The sequence below is a fragment of the Lissotriton helveticus genome, chromosome 5_1 (genome assembly GCF_964261635.1).
Source record: "Lissotriton helveticus chromosome 5_1, aLisHel1.1, whole genome shotgun sequence".
NCBI classification, from domain to species: domain Eukaryota; kingdom Metazoa; phylum Chordata; class Amphibia; order Caudata; family Salamandridae; genus Lissotriton; species Lissotriton helveticus.
In genome coordinates this window covers 741,888,237-741,895,736 of record NC_136065.1, presented here as the reverse complement: position 1 = coordinate 741,895,736, position 7,500 = coordinate 741,888,237, and the positions used below count along the sequence as shown (strand labels likewise).

The window sequence follows — 7,500 nt, the reverse complement described above, 5'->3', positions numbered from 1 at the left end:
AACGTTCGACTGGTCCGGGTTCATCGTTTTTCATCATAAAATTGATTTTATGGACTCTACCAAAAATGATTCAAAATGTCATTTGGATCGGGTCTCATGTTGAATAACCACTTTTTAAACCCTCACAGTAACCAAAATTGTCATTTTTACAGAGCTTTGCTTACTCAGAAGCTTCACTTTTGACCAATTTCAGGCACAGAAATCACTTTAAACACACTTATTTTAGTTGAAAAAGTAATAATTCACATCCAACAGTAATTTAAAGTCAAAAGATTAAATCTTAAAATTTCATTTTTTAAGAAAATGTTTTTTTTATTTTTTATTTTTTTTATTTTTTATTTTTAAAAAATTAAATTTTTTTTTTATTTTTAAAAAAAAATTTTTTTTTTTATTTTTTTTTAATTTTTATTATTGTATGTTCGACTGGTCCGGGGTCATCGTTTTTCATCATAAAATTGATTTTATGGACTCTACCAAAAATGATTCAAAATGTCATTTGGATCGGGCCTCATGTTGAATAACCACTTTTTAAACCCTCACAGCTACCAACATTGTCATTTTTACAGAGTTTTGCTTACTCAGAAGCTTCACTTTTGACCAATTTCAGGCAAAGAAATCACTTTAAACACACCTATTTTAGTTGAAAAAGTAATAATTCACATCCAACAGTAATTTAAAGTCAAAAGATTAAATGTTAAAATGTCATCATTTTTTAATTTTTTAATTTATTTTTTTATTTATTTTTATTTTTGTAAAAAAATTTTTTTAATTTTAATATTTTTTTTTAATTTGATTTTTTTTAATTTTTAATTTTTTTTATTTATTTATTTATTTATTTATTTTTATTATTGTACGTTCGACTGGTCCGGGGTCATCGTTTTTCATCATAAAATTGATTTTATGGACTCTACCAAAAATGATTCAAAATGTCATTTGGATCGGGCCTCGTGTTGAATAACCCCTTTTTAAACCCTCACAGTTACCAAAATTGTTATTTTTACAGAGTTTTGCTTACTCAGAAGCTTCACTTTTAACCAATTTCAGGCGCAGAAATCACTTTAAACACACTTATTTTAGTTGAAAAAGTAATAATTCACATCCAACAGTAATTTAAAGTCAAAAGATTAAATGTTAAAATTTCATCATTTTTTAAACATTTTTTTTTTTTTTTTTTTTTAAATATATATATATTATTTTTAATTATAATTTTTTTATCATATTTTTCTTTTTGTTTTTTTTCTTTTTTTTTCTTTTTTATTATTGTACGTTCGACTGGTCCGGGGTCATCGTTTTTCATCATAAAATTGATTTTATGGACTCTACCAAAAATGATTCAAAATGTCATTTGGATCGGTCCTCATGTTGAATAACCACTTTTTAAACCCTCACAGTGACCAAAATTGCCATTTTTGCAGAGTTTTGCTTATTCAGAAGCTTCAATTTTGACTAATTTCAGGCACAGAAATGACTTTAACACACATATTTTAGTTGAAAAAGTAATAATTCACATCCAACAGTTATTTAAAGTCAAAAGATTAAATGTTAAAATGTCATCAATATTGACCACTTTATTGAACGTTCGACTGGTCCGGGTTCATCGTTTTTCATCATAAAATTGATTTTATGGACTCTACCAAAAATTATTCAAAATGTCATTTGGATCGGGCCTCATGTTGAATAACCACTTTTTAAACCCTCACAGTAACCAAAATTGTCATTTTTACAGAGCTTTGCTTACTCAGAAGCTTCACTTTTGACCAATTTCAGGCACAGAAATCCCTTTAAACATACTTATTTTAGTTGAAAAAGTAATAATTCACATCCAACAGTAATTTAAAGTCAAAAGATTAAATGTTAAAATTTCATTTTTTAAGAAAATGTTTTTTTTATTTTTATTTTTATTTATTTTTTTTTAAAAAAAAGTAATTTATTTTTAAAAAATGTTTTAAATTTTTTTTTTTTTATTTTTTTTATTTTTTTTATTATTGTATGTTCGACTGGTCCGGGGTCATCGTTTTTCATCAGAAAATTGATTTTATGGACTCTACCAAAAATGATTCAAAATGTCATTTGGATCGGGCCTCATGTTAAATAACCACTTTTTAAACACTCACAGTTACCAAAATTGTTATTTTTACAGAGCTTTGCTTACTCAGAAGCTTCATTTTTAACCAATTTTAGGCACAGAAATCACTTTAAACACACTTATTTTAGTTGAAAAAGTAATAATTCACATCCAACAGTCATTTAAAGTCAAAAGATTAAATGTTAAAATGTTATCCTTTTTTTTTTTTTTTTTATAATTTTTTAAAAATTTTGTAAATTATTTTTAAAAAAAAATATTGTAATTAATTTTTTATTTTTATTATTGTACGTTCGACTGGTCCGGGTTCATCGTTTTTCATCATAAAATAGATTTTATGGACTCTACCAAAAATGATTCAAAATGTCATTTGGATCGGTCCTCATGTTAAATAACCACTTTTTAAACCCTCACAGTGACCAAAATTGCCATTTTTGCAGAATTTTGCTTATTCAGAAGCTTCAATTTTGACGAATTTCAGGCACAGAAATGACTTTAACACACATATTTTAGTTGAAAAAGTAATAATTCACATCCAACAGTTATTTAAAGTCAAAAGATTAAATGTTAAAATGTCATCAATATTGACCACTTTTTTGAACGTTCGACTGGTCCGGGTTCATCGTTTTTCATCATAAAATTGATTTTATGGACTCTACCAAAAATGATTCAAAATGTCATTTGGATCGGGCCTCATGTTGAATAACCACTTTTTAAACCCTCACAGTTACCAAAATTGTCATTTTTACAGAGTTTTGCTTACCCAGAAGCTTCACTTTTGACCAATTTCAGGCACAGAAATCACTTAAACACACTTATTCTAGTTGAAAAAGTAATAATTCACATCCAACAGTAATTTAAAGTCGAAAGATTGAATGTTAAAATTTCATAATTTTTTTTTTTTTTTTATGTAATTATTTTTTTTTAAATTTATTTATTTATTTCATTTGTTTAAAAGTTTGTTCAATTTTTAAATTTTTTTAATTTTTTTAAATTTTTTTGTTTAATTATTGTACGTTCGACTGGTCCGGGGTCATCGTTTTTCATCATAAAATTGATTTTATGGACTCTACCAAAAATGATTCAAAATGTCATTTGGATCGGGCCTCATGTTGAATAACCACTTTTTAAAACCCTCACAGTTACCAAAATTGTCATTTTTACAGAATTTTGCTTACTCAGAAGCTTCACTTTTGACCAATTTCAGGCACAGAAATCACTTTAAACACACTTATTTTAGTTGAAAAAGTATTAATTCACATCCAACAGTAATTTAAAGTCAAAAGATTAAATGTTAAAATTTCATTTTTTTTTATTTTTTTAATATATATATATTTTTAATTTTTAAAAAAGATATTTATTTTTTTATTTTATTTTGTATTTTTTTATTTTTTGTTAAATTTTGTTCCATTTTTTTAAAATTTTTAATTTTTGTATTTTTATTTTTTTTATTATTATTTTTTTTAATTATTGTATGGTCGACTGGTCCGGGGTCATAGTTTTTCATCATAAAATTGATTTTATGGACTCTACCAAAAATGATTCAAAATGTCATTTGGATCGGGCCTCATGTTGAATAACCACTTTTTAAACCCTCACAGTTACCAAAATTGTCATTTTTACAGAGTTTTGCTTTCTCAGAAGCTTCACTTTTGACCAATTTCAGGCACAGAAACCACTTTAAACACACTTATTTTAGTTGAAAAAGTAATAATTCACATCCAACAGTAATTTAAAGTCAAAAGATTGAATGTTAAAATTTCATCATTTTTTTAAAAATTTTAAAAAATATATTTTTTTATTGATTTCATTTTTGTAAAAAAAAAATTCAATTTTTTTAAAAAAAAATTATTTATTTTTTTTACATTTTTTTTTAAATTATTGTACGTTCGACTGGTCCGGGGTCATCGTTTTTCATCATAAAATTGATTTTATGGAATCTACCAAAAATGATTCAAAATGTCATTTGGATCGGGCCTGATGTTGAATAACCACTTTTTAAAACCCTCACAGTTACCAAAATTGTCATTTTTACAGAATTTTGCTTACTCAGAAGCTTCACTTTTGACCAATTTCAGGCACAGAAACCACTTTAAACACACTTATTTTAGTTGAAAAAGTAATAATTAACATCCAACAGTAATTTAAAGTCAAAAGATTGAATGTTAAAATTTCATCATTTTTTTTAAATTTAAAAAAATATATATATTTTTTATTGATTTCATTTTTGTAAAAAAAATTCAATTTTTTTTAAATTTTGTATTTTAATTTTTGTAATGTTTTTTTTTTTAATTATAGTACGTTCGACTGGTCCGGGGTCATCGTTTTTCATCATAAAATTGATTTTATGGAATCTACCAAAAATGATTCGAAATGTCATTTGGATCGGGCCTCATGTTGAATAACCACTTTTTAAACCCTCACAGTTACCAAAATTGTCATTTTTACAGAGTTTTGCTTACTCAGAAGCTTCACTTTTGACCAATTTCAGGCACAGAAATCACTTTAAACGCACCTATTTTAGTGGAAAAAGTAATAATTCACATCCAACAGTAATTTAAAGTCGAAAGATTGAATGGTAAAATGTCATCATTTTTGTTTTTTTTATTTCAAAAAAAATTTTTTATTTATTTATTTATTTATTTATTTCATTGTTTAAAATGTTGTTCAATTTTTTAATTTTTTTTTAATTTTGTTATTTTTATTTTTAAATTTTTTTTTTTTTAATTATTGTACGTTCGACTGGTCCGGGGTCATCGTTTTTCATCATAAAATTGATTTTATGGACTCTACCAAAAATGATTCAAAATGTCATTTGGATCGGGCCTCATGTTGAATAACCACTTTTTAAACCCTCACAGTTACCAAAATTGTCATTTTTACAGAGTTTTGCTTACTCAGAAGCTTCACTTTTGACCAATTTCAGGCACAGAAATCACTTTAAACACACTTATTCTAGTTGAAAAAGTAATAATTCACATCCAACAGTAATTTAAAGTCGAAAGATTGAATGTTAAAATTTCATCATTTTTTTTTTTTTTTTTTAATTAAATTTTTTTTTTTATTTATTTATTTATTTCATTTGTTTAAAAGTTTGTTCAATTTTTAAATTTTTTTTTTTTTTTTTTTATTTTTTTTTATTTATTTGTTTAATTATTGTACGTTCGACTGGTCCGGGGTCATCGTTTTTCATCATAAAATTGATTTTATGGACTCTACCAAAAATGATTCAAAATGTCATTTGGATCGGGCCTCATGTTGAATAACCACTTTTTAAAACCCTCACAGTTACCAAAATTGTCATTTTTACAGAATTTTGCTTACTCAGAAGCTTCACTTTTGACCAATTTCAGGCACAGAAATCACTTTAAACACACTTATTCTAGTTGAAAAAGTAATAATTCACATCCAACAGTAATTTAAAGTCGAAAGATTGAATGTTAAAATTTCATCATTTTTTTTTTTTTTAATTACATTTTTTTATTTATTTATTTATTTATTTCATTTGTTTAAAAGTTTGTTCAATTTTTTTAATTTTTTTAATTTTTTAAATTTTTTTTTTTTTAATTTATTTGTTTAATTATTGTACGTTCGACTGGTCCGGGGTCATCGCTTTTCATCATAAAATTGATTTTATGGACTCTACCAAAAATGATTCAAAATGTCATTTGGATCGGGCCTCATGTTGAATAACCACTTTTTAAAACCCTCACAGTTACCAAAATTGTCATTTTTACAGAATTTTGCTTACTCAGAAGCTTCACTTTTGACCAATTTCAGGCACAGAAATCACTTTAAACACACTTATTTTAGTTGAAAAAGTAATAATTCACATCCAACAGTAATTTAAAGTCAAAAGATTAAATGTTAAAATTTAATTTTTTTTTTTTTAATATATATATATTTTTAATTTTTAAAAAAGATATTTATTTTTTTATTTTATTTTTTATTTTTTTGTTAAATTTTGTTCAATTTTTTTAAAATTTTTAATTTTTGTATTTTTATTTTTTTAATTATTATTTTTTTTAATTATTGTACGTTCGACTGGTCCGGGGTCATAGTTTTTCATCATAAAATTGATTTTATGGACTCTACCAAAAATGATTCAAAATGTCATTTGGATCGGGCCTCATGTTGAATAACCACTTTTTAAACCCTCACAGTTACCAACATTTTTATTTTTACAGAGTTTTGCTTACTCAGAAGCTTCATTTTTAACCAATTTCAGGCACAGAAATCACTTTAAACACACTTATTTTAGTTGAAAAAGTATTAATTCACATCCAACAGTAATTTAAAGTCAAAAGATTAAATGTTAAAATTTAATTTTTTTTTTAATATATATATATTTTTAATTTTTAAAAAAGATATTTATTTTTTTATTTTATTTTTTATTTTTTTATTTTTTTGTTAAATTTTGTTCAATTTTTTTTAAATTTTTAATTTTTGTATTTTAATTTTTTTAATTATTATTTTTTTTAATTATTGTACGCTCGACTGGTCCGGGGTCATAGTTTTTCATCATAAAATGGATTTTATGGACTCTACCAAAAATGATTCAAAATGTCATTTGGATCGGGCCTCATGTTGAATAACCACTTTTTAAACCCTCACAGTTACCAAAATTGTCATTTTTACAGAGTTTTGCTTACTCAGAAGCTTCACTTTTGACCAATTTCAGGCACAGAAACCACTTTAAACACACTTATTTTGGTTGAAAAAGTAATAATTCACATCCAACAGTAATTTAAAGTCAAAAGATTGAATGTTAAAATTTCATCATTTTTTTTTTAATTTAAAAAAAAAAGAATTTTTTTTTATTGATTTCATTTTTGTAAAAAAAAAATTCAATTTTTTAAAAAAATGTTATTTATTTTTTTTACATTTTTTTTTAATTATTGTACGTTCGACTGGTCCGGGGTCATAGTTTTTCATCATAAAATTGATTTTATGGACTCTACCAAAAATGATTCAAAATGTCATTTGGATCGGTCCTCATGTTGAATAACCACTTTTTAAACCCTCACAGTGACCAAAATTGCCATTTTTGCAGAGTTTTGCTTATTCAGAAGCATCAATTTTGACGAATTTCAGGCACAGAAATGACTTTAAACACACTTATTTTAGTTGAAAAAGTAATAATTCACATCCAACAGTTATTTAAAGTCAAAAGATTAAATGTTAAAATGTCATCAATATTGACCACTTTTTTGAACGTTCGACTGGTCCGGGTTCATCGTTTTTCATCATAAAATTGATTTTATGGACTCTACCAAAAATGATTCAAAATGTCATTTGGATCGGGCCTCATGTTGAATAACCACTTTTTAAACCCTCACAGTAACCACAATTTTCATTTTTACAGAGCTTTGCTTACTCAGAAGCTTCACTTTTGACCAATTTCAGGCACAGAAATC

At 25.1% G+C, this 7,500-nt stretch overlaps 1 protein-coding gene across 1 annotated transcript in view; it reads left to right on the top strand.

Annotated features, from left to right (window-relative positions):
* LOC144752548 (uncharacterized) overlaps window positions 1–7,500 on the top strand; it is a 27,200-nt gene that overhangs the window by 19,274 nt on the left and 426 nt on the right. The window lies entirely within an intron of this gene.